At 39.8% G+C, this 14,264-nt stretch overlaps 1 protein-coding gene, 1 long non-coding RNA gene and 1 other non-coding gene across 17 annotated transcripts in view; 1 reads left to right on the forward strand and 2 right to left on the reverse strand.

The window, feature by feature from the left end:
• Positions 1–14,264, forward strand: part of RBMS3 (RNA binding motif single stranded interacting protein 3) — a 1,621,798-nt gene that overhangs the window by 1,352,972 nt on the left and 254,562 nt on the right. The window lies entirely within an intron of this gene.
• Positions 3,735–3,839, reverse strand: LOC145522077 (U6 spliceosomal RNA). Its single transcript, XR_014065895.1, has one exon. It is a non-coding gene; the product is annotated as a U6 spliceosomal RNA (small nuclear RNA).
• LOC145520531 (uncharacterized) lies at positions 10,604–14,142 on the reverse strand. Its single transcript, XR_014064551.1, has 2 exons — positions 13,182–14,142; positions 10,604–12,908 (listed from the first exon to the last, which is right to left on the reverse strand). It is a non-coding gene; the product is annotated as an uncharacterized LOC145520531 (long non-coding RNA).

Below are 14,264 nucleotides of genomic sequence, written 5' to 3' on the forward strand. Positions count from 1 at the left end.
AGAGACTACCCTAGTGGTCCAGTGGTTAGGACTTGGTGCTTCCACAGCAGGAGACATGAATTCATTCTCTGGTCATGGAACTAAGATCCCACATGCCCTGTGGTGCGGCAAAAAAAAAAAAAAAAAAACCTACAAAATAAATTACAAAGCCTTAATTTTATTCCTAAGTTGGTATTGGACTTTGCCTTCTGTCAGCATCACTTCAGTTCAGTTCAGATCAGTCGCTCAGTCGTGTCCGACTCTTTGCGACCCCATGAATTGCAGCACGCCAGGCCTCTCTGTCCATCACCAACTCCCGGAGTCCACCCAAACCCAAGTCCATCGAGTCAGTGATGCCATCCAACCATCTCATCCTCTGTCGTCCCCTTCTCCTCCTGCCCCCAATCCTACCCAGCATTAGGGTCTTTTCCAATGAGTCAACTCTTCGCATGAGGTGGCCAAAGTATTGGAGTTTCAACTTTAACATCAGTCCTTCCAGTGAACACCCAGGACTGATCTCCTTTAGGATGGATTGATTGGATCTCCTTGCAGTCCAAGGGACTCTCAAGAGTCTTGTCCAGCACCACAGTTCAAAAGCATCAATTCTGCGGCGCTCAGCTTTCTTCACCGTCCAACTCTCACATCCATACATGACCACTGGAAAAACCATAGCCTTGACTAGACGGACCTTTGTTGGCAAAGTAATGTCTCTGCTTTTGAATATGCTATCTAGGTTGGCCATAACCTTCCTTCCAAGGAGTAAGCGTCTTTTAATTTCATGGCTGCAATCACCATCAGCAGTGATTTTGGAGCCCCAAAAAAAATAAAGTCTGACACTGTTTCCACTGTTTCCCCATCTACTTCCCACAAAGTGATGGGACGAGATGCCATGATCTTAGTTTTCTGAACGTTGAGCTTTAAGCCAACTTTTTCACTCTCCTCTTTCGCTTTCATCAAGAGGTGATGCGTTTTCAATGATCCAGCGGATATTGGCATCACTAATGATGTAGTAAACCATGAGTGTCTGTGAGTTCTGTTAGCAAGCAGAGGGTTGAGTAGCTTAAGACCAGCTAAGAGACAAGCCATGGAAAACAGGCTCTGGATAATTAAGTGCTTAGTGCATTTCCAAATCTAAAATTTCATTTAATAGGATTGATTTCAAAATACATCCTAACCAATTTTTGGATACATGGATAGTAGTGTGAATTAGATTCTTGCCACTCCTTGCCAGAAACCGTCAAGAAAGCTTGTAATGCACACGTCATTTTTTTATGACCTAATGCTTTAGAATGAGAAGCCTGCAAAATTTAAGAAAATATTTTAAGAGGAATATAAGTGAAAACAGTCACTAAGCAAGCTCTGAACCAGGCACAATTTATCTGATAGCTGTTTCCTCTGGTTTCTTACCTCTTTAAGCCTATGAATGATGACTCAATTAGCTTACTATTATTTTAGTCATTTTTCATTTCAGAAGAAGAAATGTTTCAAAGGAAATTGGCATGTTTATGATCTCTCTTTAGAATTCGTATATTTCAAAGACATGTGTCCCATTTGATCATCCATTCTTCTGCAAAAGAATTTTGATGTTTATCTTTCCCTGTGCCTTCAAACAATTAATGCATAAAGTCTCTGAATGTAAAGACTGCACCTTGTTGTGCATGTTTTAAGCACCTAAACTGACGCCCGTCACATGAGAGGATTGACCATTATTACATGAATCAGTATCAACTTGTGGTAGGCAGAATCGTCTCCTCACCCCCAAAGATCTCTACGTCCTAATCCCCACTCCTGGTGAATGTGGCAAACAAATTAAGGTTGCAAATAGGGTGAAGGTTGCAAAGACATTAATCTTAAAGTAGGGAAATTATTCTGGGTTATTTGAGTGGACCCAGTATAATCACAGGGGCTCTTAAAAGTGGAGGTGGGGGGCAGAACAGGAGATCAAAGGGAGGCAACAGAAGGACTTGACTCACCACCCCTGGCCTTGAAGATGAAGCAGTGTGGGCAGCCAGCCTCTGGGAACTGAAAAAAGCAAGAAATTGGATTCTCCCCTAAAGTTTGAGGGGACAGGGAAGGAACTCAGCACTGCTGACACCATGATTGTATCCCAGTGGGATCTGTGTCAACCTTTTAACCATACAAGTGTGAGATAGTGCAGTTGTGTCATTTTATACCCCCTTGTTTTTGTTAGTTTGTTACAACAGGAACAAAAAACTAGTAGACTATTATAGAAATCATTTCAACTGAATAGCGTCCAAACTATTTCTAAATTACATTATAAACAGCTTCTGGAAGATTGTCTTAGTGTCTCCTATTTTTAAAGGTCTTTGTATCATTTGAGCGGCTTGTTAAACAGTAAAAGCTATGTTGTTAATTATTTTGACTTAATAGTTTCTTTATACCTGCTCATAAGAATATATTAGAATCGAAGACTATTAAATATCCAAAAAGAGAGTCTTTGGAGATGAGTGCTAATATATCAGATAATATTTTTGTTTATTATTGAAGTATAGTTGACTAAAAATGTTGTTCTAATTTTGTTTTAACTTGGAGGATAATTACTTTACAATATTGTGTTGTTTTCTGCCATACATCAACATGAATCAGCCGTAGATATGCATATGTCACCTCCCTCTTAAACTTCCCTCCCATCCCATCCCATACCTCTTGGTTGTCACAGAGCCCTGGTTTGATTGAGTTCCCTGCATCATATAGCAAATTCCTACTGGCTCTCTATTTTTCATATGGTAGTGTATATGTTTCCATGCTACTCTGTCTGTCTCACCCTCTCCTCCCCCAACCAATCCCCATAGCCATAACTCTGTTCTCTATGTCTGCATCTCCATTGCTACCCTGCAAGTAGGTTGATTAGTACCCTCTTTCTAAATTTCATATATATGCATTAATACATGATATTTGTTTTTCTGATTTACTTCACTCTGTATAATAGGCTCTAGGTTCATCTGCCTCATTAGCACTGACTCAAATACCTTCCTTTTCATGGCTGAGTAATATTCCACTGGAAAAAAAATACACACACACACATATATAGACACACCACAGTCCCTTTATTCATTCATCTGTTAATGGGCATTTAGGTTGCTTCCATGTCCTAGCTATTGTAAGTAGTGCTGCAGTGAACATATGGTTACATGTGTATTTTTCAATATTTGTTTCCTTAGGGTGTACGTCTAGAAGTGGTATTGCTGGGTAGTATGGTAGTGTTATTCCTAAATTTTTAAGGAATCTCCATACTGTCTTCCATAGTGGCTGTATCAATTTATTTTCTCACCAACAGTACAAGAGGGTTCCCTTTTCTCCACACCCTCTCCAGCATTTAGTTTGTAGATTTTTTTGATCATGGCCATTCTGACAAGTATGAGGTGATATCTCCTTGTAGTTTTGATTTGCGTTTCTCTAATAATAAGCGATGTTGAGCACCTTTCCATGTGTTTATTAGCCATCTGTTTGTCTTTGGAGAAACATCTGTTTGGGTCTTTTGGGCACTTTTTGATTGAATTGCTTGTTTTTCTGATGTTGCATTGTATGAGCTGCTTGTGTATTTTGGAAATTAATCTTTTTCAGTTGTTTCATTTGCCATCGTTGTCTCCCATTCTCAGGGTTGTCTTTTCACCTTGTTTATAGTTTACTTTGCTATGCAAAAGCTTTTATGTTTAATTAGGTCACACTTATTTATTTATTCATTTTTTATTTCCATTACTCTAGGAGGCGAGTCATAGAGGATCTTACTGTGAACAAATATGAAATGCTTCATAAATTTGTGTGTCATCCTTGCACAGGGCCATGCTGATCTTCTCTGTATCATTTCAATTTTAGTATATATGCTTTGAAGTGAGGACTCTAATTTTTGCTGTAGAGGACGTGGAGTTCTACACATATATACATTATTTTTATATTCTTTTCCATTATGGTTTATCCCAAAAGATTGGATATAGTTCCCTGTGCTATACAGTAGGATCATGTTATTTATCCATTCTAAATGTAATAGTTTACATCTGCCAACCCCATGTTCCCAGTTCATCCCTCTTTCTCTCTCCTCCCTTTGGCAACCACAAGTCTGTTCTCTATGTCTATGAGTCTGCTTCTGTTTTGTAGATACATTCATTTGTGTCATATTTTAGATTCCACATATGAGTGATATCATATGATGTTTGTCTTTCTGTTTCTGACTAACTTCACTTAGTATGATCATCTCTAGTTGCATCTGTGTTGCTGCAAATGGCATTGTTTTGTTCCTTTTAAAGGCTGAATGGTGTTCCATTTATATGTGTGTGTGTGTACACACACACTCTGCAGCTTCTTTATCCATCCATCCATCGGTGAATGTTGAGATTATTTCCATGCCTTGACTACTGTGAATAGTGCTGCTGTTAACATAGGAGTGCATGACTGCTGCTGCTGCTGCTAAGTCGCTTCAGTCGTGTCCGACTCTGCGCGGCCCCGTAGACGGCAGCCCACCAGGCTCTGCCATCCCTGGGATTCTCCAGGCAAGAACACTGGAGTGGGTTGCCATTTCCTTCTCCAAGGCATGAATGGGAAAAGTGAAAGTGAAGTCGCTCAGTCGTGTCCGACTCTTAGCGACCCCATGGACTGCAGCCCACCAGTCTCCTCTGTCCATGGGATTTTCCAGGCAAGAGCAGTGGAATGGGGTGCCATTGCCTTCTCCGAGTGCATGTATAGATAACATTATTTTTGACCTAATGAAGTCAAATATTATTTCAAGCCATCTATTTCCATAAAATGTGCCCAGAAAATTGTACACTGTAAATCTACATTCATGCAAATATGCATCTCTTAGCTCTCAACCTTAATACTTGCTTTCAGTAATTCCTATTATTAAAAAAAAAAGATCATTAGTGTTTAGAAGGACTCAAAGAGTTTATAAAGCTGGTGTCACCCTTGAGTTTTAGGTGAGTAAATCTAAAACATATATGATGCCCTATTCTGATGAAATAAAGAGTGTCCTAAATCTCTGAATAGCTGAGTGCCATAGGAAAGCTTAGGTTTGAGACATAAAGTAAAAGTTCAGGAAGATAATTACAAACATTTATTAAGTGTTAACCCAATATACAGTTGTCCCTTGAGGGTTGAGACACACTAATCCTTCTCCCAGTTGAAAATCCTTGTATAACTTACAGCTTGTCCTCTCTGCATGTAATTCCTTCTATCTGAAGTTCTACATCCGTGGGTTTAATCAGCCTTAGATCATGTAGTGGGTGATTTTTGCATGCATGCTCAGTCATGTCTGACTCTTTGCAACCCCATGGACTGTAGCCTGCCAGGCTCCCTGTCCATGGGATTATCCCAGCAAGAATAGTGGAGTGGATTGCCATTTCCTTCTCCAGAGGATCTTTCTAATACAGGGATCAAACCCATGTCACCTGTGGTTCTGCATTGGCAGGCAGATTCTTTACCACTGAGCCACCTGTGTAACTCTGTGTAGTAGGGCAGTATTTCAGTTTACTATTAAAAACATTCTAAGTATAAGTGGACCATCTTGGTTCAAGCCTACATTGTTCAAGGGTCAACTGTATATTTTTATTATTCAGTTGATAAAATTCTTACTGATTTGTGTGTTTCTTATTATTCATGGAATTAAAATACTTTCAAGCATTTTAAAAAAAAATGTATCTCTCCAATGCAGATGTACTACTATTATAGCAAGTAGCAAGATCGGGAGGCTGTAAATAGGGCCATTTTCTCTTGAACTGTTAATGGAACTTACTTTGGAATAGAGGTTGATGAAACAGTTGTACTAGTTGAGTCACTGAAATGCCTAAAGTAAAAGACTCAACAATTTGATTTCTAACTGTTTGGTGGTGGAGCAGGTGTTAAGGTCCCTGGGTGCTTGCCTGACTTCCATCTCTTTCTAGATGGCTTGCCCTCAGACTGGGCCACAGTGAGGCGGGCTGGTTTCCTGATGTACAGGGAACGTTAGAGGGTCTAGGAAGACATAGCCCCCTGGTGGGGGCAGCTGTTAACAATGATTGACAGGTGTTGGCCATCTGCATCCCAGTTCTTTTGCTCCTGATGAGAACACCTGGTGTGACCTATACTATCTCCAAAGTTTCACTGTCTTGCCTAGAGACCCTCAGTAGTGTAGCAATTGTTAATAGTTAACAGGCTTCTCTGGGAAAAGCAAAGAGAGTTTGACTATGGGAAAGACCTTTGTCGTGGTGGATAGAATTGCAATCCTGTGTCCTACTTGTGAACAGATCACTGGTTGGTTAACAGGATTCAGCCACTCCTACTTGTTTTGATAAAGGTACATCCTAAAGAATTGAAACGGTACCAGTATTTAAGATAATGGGGTTTTAATTCAAACATTCTCAACAAAGCACAAAAGTATAGGAAGGAAATATTGAAACCAACCTATTTTTATGAGCAATCACTTTAAGATAGTATAGTGTATTTGAACCAAATGGTGGTCCAGAGACCTGTGGGCTCCCTGACATTCTTTCCCTTTCTGGTGGTCTGCAAGGTCAATGTATTTTCATAATATGGGCTTATTATTTGCCTTTTTCAGTCTGATTCTCTCCTGAGTGTAAAGTTGAGTTTCCCAGAGGCTACATGATGTATGATATGGCAACAGATTGAACGCCGAAGCAGATATAAGAATCTGTCTTCTATTATGCCCCAAATTACACAGATTTGCACAAATATAAAACAAGGCCACTCTTGTGCTTATTTATTTTGTTTCTGAAATTTTTATAAAAAATGTATCACCTATGGCATCATGTGATGTCTTTTTTTTAATTATTGGAGTAATTGATACTGGAGTAATCAGTAATAACTGATTTACAGTGTTGTATTCATTTCAGGTATACAGCAAAGTGAATCAGTTATACATACACATTTACTCCTTTTTTTAGCTTCTTTTCCCACATAGGCCATTACAGAGTATTGAGTAGAGTTCCCTATGCTATAGTGTAGGTCCTTATTAGTTATCTATTTTATATATAGTAGTTATCCCTCCTCATCCCCTTTTCTCCTGGAAACCATGTGCTTCTTTTCTACATCTGTATTTTAAAATTAATTATTAAGGAAGCATCTAAAATTTTGGATTTTTAAATGGTAAATAGACTTAACCGATGTAAACGAAAGTTATTTGCACTCTTAATACTTGTTAAGAATATAAGAGGTCCTGACGCAAACATGGAAACATTTAACAAACAAAACAATATCCCTGATTTAGAGTGAAAACAAGATTCACAGTTTTTCATCTTCTCATAATTAGAAAAGACTAAAAGAGATAGCCACGATAAAGATGCAGCTTAAAATGCCCTCTCATCATTCTGATCTTAGGTAGAAAAACTGGTTGTGTTCTAGAAGCTATTTTAAGGGGAATGATTAAGAAATACATTTCCATTAAAGGAGTTGCACTGCCATACTTTGGAAGCAAGCATATAGATTCCTTATGGTATAGTGGGTATTTTGCTTTCTCAAATGCGGAGGCAATGGTTATGCTTCTAAACATATGCTTTATCTTTTTATTAGCAAATAGTATATTGTTTCAATATATGGATGCTTTGTCAAAACAATGTGCGTACACAGTGTGTATGGTGTGTGGGGTTTCTGGGAATGAACTGTGTGATTTGCGAGTCACATGTGAGTCTGTCGGAACTTGGGGAGAGTTTAAAGATAATATTTAAAAGCCAGAAGGGTAACCGTGGATGTGGCATCAGTTCATTTCAGTTGCTCAGTTGTGTCTGACTCTGTGACCCCATGGTCTGCAGCTCGCCAGGCCTCCCTGTCTGTCACCAACTCCCAGAGCTTGCTCAAACTCATGTCCACCAAGTTGGTGATGCCATCCAACCATTTCATCCTCTGTTGTCCCCTTTTCCTCATACCTTCAATCTTTCCCAGCATCAGGGTCTTTTCCAGTGAGTCAGTTCTTTGCATCAGGTGGCCAATGTATTGGAGTTTCAGCTTCAGAATCAGTCCTTCCAATGAATATTCAGGACTTACTTCCTTTAAGACTGACTGGTTGGAACTCCTTGCAGTCCAAGGGACTCTCAAGACTCTTCTCCAACACCACACTTCTAAAGCATCAATTCTTCGGTGCTCAGCTCTCTTTATAGTTCAATTCTCACATCCATACATCCATACATCAATTCTTCCATCCAAGCTATGGAAAAACCATAGCTTTCACTGGATGGACCTTTGTTGGCAAAGTAATGAGTCTGCTTTTTAATATGCTGTCTAGGTTGGTCATAGCTTTTCTTCCAAGGATCAAGCAGATTTAATGGCTGAGTCACCATCTGCAGTGATTTTAGAGCCCCCAAAATAAAGTTTCTCACTGTTTCCATTGTTTCCCCATCTATTTGCCATGAAGTGATGGGATCAGATGCCATGATCTTAATTTTTTGAATATTGAGTTTAAAGCCAACTTTTTCACTCTCCTCTTTCAGTTTCATCAAGAAGCTCTTTGGTTCTTCTTTGCTTTCTGCCATAGGGTGGTGTCATCTGCGTATCTGAGGTTATTGATATTTCTCCCAGCAATCTTGATTCCAGCTTGTGCTTCATCCAGCCCAGCGTCTCACATGATGTACTCTGCATACAAGTTAAATAAACAGGGTGACAGTGTATACAGCCGTGATGTTCTCCTTTCCCAATTTGGAACCAGTCTGTTGTTCCACGTCCAGTTCTAACTGTTGATTCTTGACCTGCATACAGATTTCTCAGGAGGCAGGTAAGGTGGTCTGGTATTCCCATCTCTTGAAGAATTTTCCACTCTTTATTGAGATCCACACAGTCAAAGGCTTTGGTGTAGTCAGTAAAGCAGAAGTAGATGTTTTTCTGGAACTCTCTTGCTTTTTCTATGATCCAGCGGATGTTGGCAACTTGGTTTCTGGTTCCTCTGCCTTTTCTAAAACCAGCTTGAACATCTGGAAGTTCATGGTCCATGTACTGTTGAAGCCTGGCTTGAAGAATTTTGAGCATTACTTTGCTAGCATGTGCGATGAGTGCGATTGTGTGGTAGTTGGGGCGTTCTTTGGCGTTTCCTTCCTTTGGTAGCTCTTTTATCATCTAAGCACTGTCCTGTGTCCTGCTTTTGGTCTCTGCTGACTCCACATACTGCTTGTCTCCTAACTGTACTGTACGTCAGTGTTCTACTCACCTTGTAGGATGCATCTTACAGACTTCCAGGTTTGCCAGTTGGCGTAAATAATCACACTAATATAATCATAATAAATAATACCATATATCAATAACTAATTGAATACTACACATTATTAATCTTCACATATTTTTTTAAATTTTGACAGATGGTAAAGTCTCCTGTTCCAGAGTCCCCAAATCATGATTCTTTTAAGCTTATTGCCTCTTAACCTAATATTAAAGGTCTCTAAGGAAATAGTTACCTAGTTACCCTTAATAAATGATTATGATTTTAACCCAATGAATTCATGTAAGAGTTATAACAATTTAAGATGTAATGTCTCCTGTAATTTATTTTGAAAAGACACAGCTTACTATTTTCTACATCCTTTCACAGCCCCAGCACTTTTCTCATCCCAGGGACAGCGTTATGCCTTTTGCTGCACTTAGCGTGGTGAAACTTCCCTGGTAGCTCAGTTGGTAAAGAATCGACCTGCAATGCAGGAGACCCTGGTTCGATTCATGGGTCGGGAAGATCCACTGGAGAAGAGATAGGCACCCACTCCAGTATTCTTGGGCTTCCCTGGTGGCTCAGCTGCTAAAGAACCCACCTGCAATGCACGAGACCTGGGTTCCATCTCTGGGATGGGGAGATCCCCTGGAGAAGGGAAAGGCTACCCACTCCAGTATTCTCACCTGGAGAATTCCATGAACTGTATAGTCCATGGAGTCGCAAAGAGTTGGACATGACTGAGCAACTTTCACTTTAGGATGGTGAAGAAAAAAGCAATGTCCACTTGTTTTCTGTGTGCTTTCTGTGAGAGTCCACTGGAGGGAATGCCCCTTTGCCTCTGTGGACTTAATTCGCTAGAGAACATATTCCGTAGAGAAAACTATCTTCTCCCTAATTGGTCTTGGTTTGAGTTTTGGTTCTGTCTCTTGTTACTTTTGAACATAGGCAAGTTATTTAGTCTCTTTCTGGGTTCATCAAGGAACCTAATGAGTCCATTAGATGTTTGTAATGCCTTCTTTACAGAAATGGTGCTAGAATTAACTAAAAGATTTTGTACAGTTCCACAAAAGTGCTGGTAGGAAATGGTAGATAATCCTATTATAAGTAGCATTTGTTTGCATCATAAGAATCATTTCATCAACATCCAGCTTCTAGGCTGGAAATACAATTTCACTTTTGAAATCTATAAAGTACCATCATTGATGGACTTATCTAGTACATGGACTGTGTAAGATATACCTCCCTTATAGTGAGGTTAAGACCACTCTTCAATTTCCAAGCTTTTCACATAGTTGCCATATCTCGTTCTAGAATGGCGTCCAATTAATGAAGTATCTCAGCTGGAGCTCAACAGTTTCCTAGCAGGGTTAGAAAGAGTAGCACACCAGATAAATGTTTACCTGAAATTTGCTGCAGTGACTCCCAAATTCATAAATACTAGTCACAATTCTGATTGGACCAAGATAGCTATCTTAATGCAGGCAGTCATTATTTTAGGTAAAACAACTATAAAAACATGAATGATTTCGAACTTCTTGTAGTGGTCTCATGATACATCTTTGCACCTCCAGTTCACAGATCCTTGCATCCCTTGCTACCCTCATTTCCCAAAGAAATGTTGCTCAAATATAGATGTAGCATTTTTCATACAGATTTTTCTGATCTTCAGTTTCTCTTTTAACTTTCACTGCAGTTCATCAAATCATTTTATTCTATATTGAGTCTCTATTTGTGATATGTAGCCTTGGGACTTACCTTATCCCACTGGATGGCAGAATTATGCCTTTTTTAATCCTTATATCTCCTCCAGTACCAGTATTTAAACATAGGAAATGTTTAATATAGATACACTGAATTGAATTTTAAAACATTGAGCCCACTGTTCGTGGTTTCTCAGCCACACTGGGTCTTAATATAGTCAATCAGTAAATAGTTATAAAGTGAAAATAGAAACCAACTACAACGATTCCATACAGAAATATTTTGCGTATTGTGTTCCTCTTTGTAAATTTTAAAACGTTTAAATTTAAAAAGCTTTCTTTGGATAAAAGTCAGTGTTCAAAAGAGCATGTATCCTTTTCTTTCTCGTAAATTTTAAATTCTCTCTCGATTCTACCTCATACTTTCTATTGCTTCTATCTCTAGATTTTTTTTTTAAGTAATGGATTATGAAAATTAAAAGAAGCAAAAATAATACAAAATACAAAATGTGTTAGAATACCTCACATCCTGTTGGTTGTTATGATTAATTAATTCCACAACTAGCAATTAGACCGGTTGTCTTTCATATACACAGCTCGAGCTTGGCAAAGGTTCCTCTCTTAGTGATGTTCTGCAGGTTCTGTCCTTGTCCTGCATGGGGGCTGCAGGGCCTGTGCCATCAGCAGAATGGACTCATTAACCTTTCCATTGATTTGAACTGCAATTTGAATAAATATTTATGCCTTTTCTCCCTGATGGCTGAGTGAAGTCCTTTATCAATAGCACCAAGAGCTTCTCCCTTTGACTTCTGTTACCTCTTTGTTCAGAAAATTTTTATCAAGCTGTTTTGTTTACATTGTTAATCTCTTGCTGCCTTAGGTTTGGCACAGAAACACATTCATTCTGGATTTAGTAGATTTATTTTATACTCATTTGGCTTCTGCAGTGAAAATAATTTTCGCCTTTGGGTGTACTATTTTAACTTTCGGATGTAAGCGTTTCCAGATTCTGCTTGTTGGCCTTTCCTGTCTGCCTGCGGAGTGTTTCTCTGGTTCATCTTTGTAAATGACTACTTCAGAGTCACTTTTTAACACCATTATCTCCTAGAAGATGCAGTTAGAGGAGGTGTTTACTAACACTGTGGAGGTAATCAAACCAATATATGCATGTATTAAACTGACACTTTGAACACCTGAGCTAAATGTACACATTACATGTTAATTAAATCTCAGCAAAGCTGGGGCACAAGGAGATAGTTAGAGGCAAGAAGTGCCTGTGTTCTTATGTTCCCCACATTCTATCAATAAGCACTTCTTTTCTGGGGAGAATGAAGTAGGGGTTACTGTAAGCCGACCATTGCGCTTAGTGCATTATGGATTAGTCTCAAAGTGCCCTTAGTGGAAAGGCACTGTTCCATTTTGCAGATGAGGAGGCTGAGAGTTACAGGATTTATGTAAATTGCTCAGACACATAGGAAGTGGGCTGACTGATTCCAGGATTTAGTTCTGCCACTTCCTAGACATGTGATTTTGGGGAAATTACTTAACCTGCGCTCAATTCTCATAGGCAAAATGGAGGTAGTCATGGCTCCTTTGGGTGCCGTCACTGTAAGGTGGCTGTGGACTGAATAAGCTGGCCGTGTCGAGTCGGTGGGATGTTCCTGGTGTATGTAGGCGCTCTTTAGGTGTGAGGAGTTCTACTAAGCCATAATTTTTTTGTTGTTGGATTGAGAGGAAAATACTCTAGGAGAGGCAATCAGGAGGAAATCCCATCACTCTTCCTCTGCGTATGTTTTCCCTCCATTCCCAGCTTGGAGGACATGTTTCTTCTTTATGTGCTAAATAAGGTGAGTATTCTCTGTTGGCTTAAGTGTTTCATACCTTTAGTACATTTGAAGCTTTCCTCTTTGAGATGCAGTTGCTCACTTCAATACTTATTCTAGCTTCTGGAAGAATGGAAATATTTGGTCAACACTTCCAGTAAACTGCATACTTTGTTTTTCATTTGCATGCGTGCTAAGGCGCTTCAGTCCTGTCCAACGCTTCGTGACCCTATGGACTGTAGCCCACCAGGCTCCTCTGTCCGTGGGATTCTCCAGGCAAGAATACTGGAGTGGGTTGCCATGCCCTTCTCCAGGGGACTGTCCTAACCCAAGGATCGAAACTGCATGTCCGCCATCTGCTCCATTCGCAGGCGGGTTCTTTACCGCCAGCAGCACCTGGGAAGCCCGGTTAGTATATATAAGCAGCAGGGCTGCCCAGGCGGTGCAATGGTAAAGAATCCCCGTGCCAGTGCAGGAGACATAAGAGACCCAGGTTTAATCCTTGGGTTGGGAAGATCCCCTGGAGTAAAAATGGCAACCCACTCCAAAATCCTTGCCCGGAGAATCCCATGGACTGAGGAGCCTCCTGGGCTACAGTCCGCGGGCTCACGAAGAGTCACATAGGACTGGGCGTCTGAGCACATCATAAGTGGTTCTCTTGTTATAAAGGAAAGGTAGCATGTTTATAGAAACTTCCTTTAGAGAAACCATCTTTCTTCAAAAACTACTCTGTAGAATGACTTTCTTTTAATTTTTGCTGTTTTGAGTTGCATATAAAGAGCTGGGTCCAGAAGAAAAGGCATTTTGCTAAAAAGCCTCAGAGGAATTACAGATTTTTTTCTCCTTCTGTCTGGTATCCGTCCACTGAATGAACTGAAGAAGCCATGGAAACTTAGTGAGATTGGATAATGCTTTTTGTTCCTGGCATTCCTGAGATACCAGAGAAGGTGTCTCGCTCTGAGAACTTCTTTTAGGCTGAAAAGTACCACTTAGAAAAGCAGTTGCTACAGATACCTAATTCAAAGAACTGACTTGAATTCTTTTTGTGGTTACAAAGGGGTTATGAATCTCAAAATCATAAAAGAATATCTACCGCAGTGAAAAACATTTCAGCAATCCTAGATTAAGGCCAAAGATATCAAAGTCTCAATGACATGGTAGACAGTCTGTGTAGTTCAGTGATTGGAGGCACTAAAAGATGGCATACTCTAAAGTTCTGGTTTCTGCTGCTGCTTTTTAGTCAATCAGTTGTGTCTGACTCTTTTGTGACCCTGTGGACTTTAAAGCTCCTCTCTACATGAGATTTCCCAGGCAAGAATATTCAAACAGGGGCTCAGTATCAATCTAGAGGGGCGGGAGATGGGAGGGAGGTTCAAAATGGAGGGGATATATGTATCACGATGGCTGATTCACGTTGAGGTTGGACAGAAAACAACAAAATTCTATAAAGCAATGGTATCCTTCAATAAAAAATAAATTAAAAACAAAAAAAGAAAAGAGTACTGAAGTGTGTTGCCATTTCCTTCTCCAGAGGATCTTTCCAGTTCAGGGATCAAACCTGTGTCTCCTGTTTGGCAGGCAGATTCTTTAACACTGAGCCTCCTGGGAAGCCCAAAGCCTGGTTTA

This window comes from Giraffa tippelskirchi, chromosome 9, assembly GCF_054371585.1.
Source record: "Giraffa tippelskirchi isolate mGirTip1 chromosome 9, T2T-mGirTip1v1.2.pri, whole genome shotgun sequence".
Taxonomy (NCBI): Eukaryota; Metazoa; Chordata; class Mammalia; order Artiodactyla; family Giraffidae; genus Giraffa; species Giraffa tippelskirchi.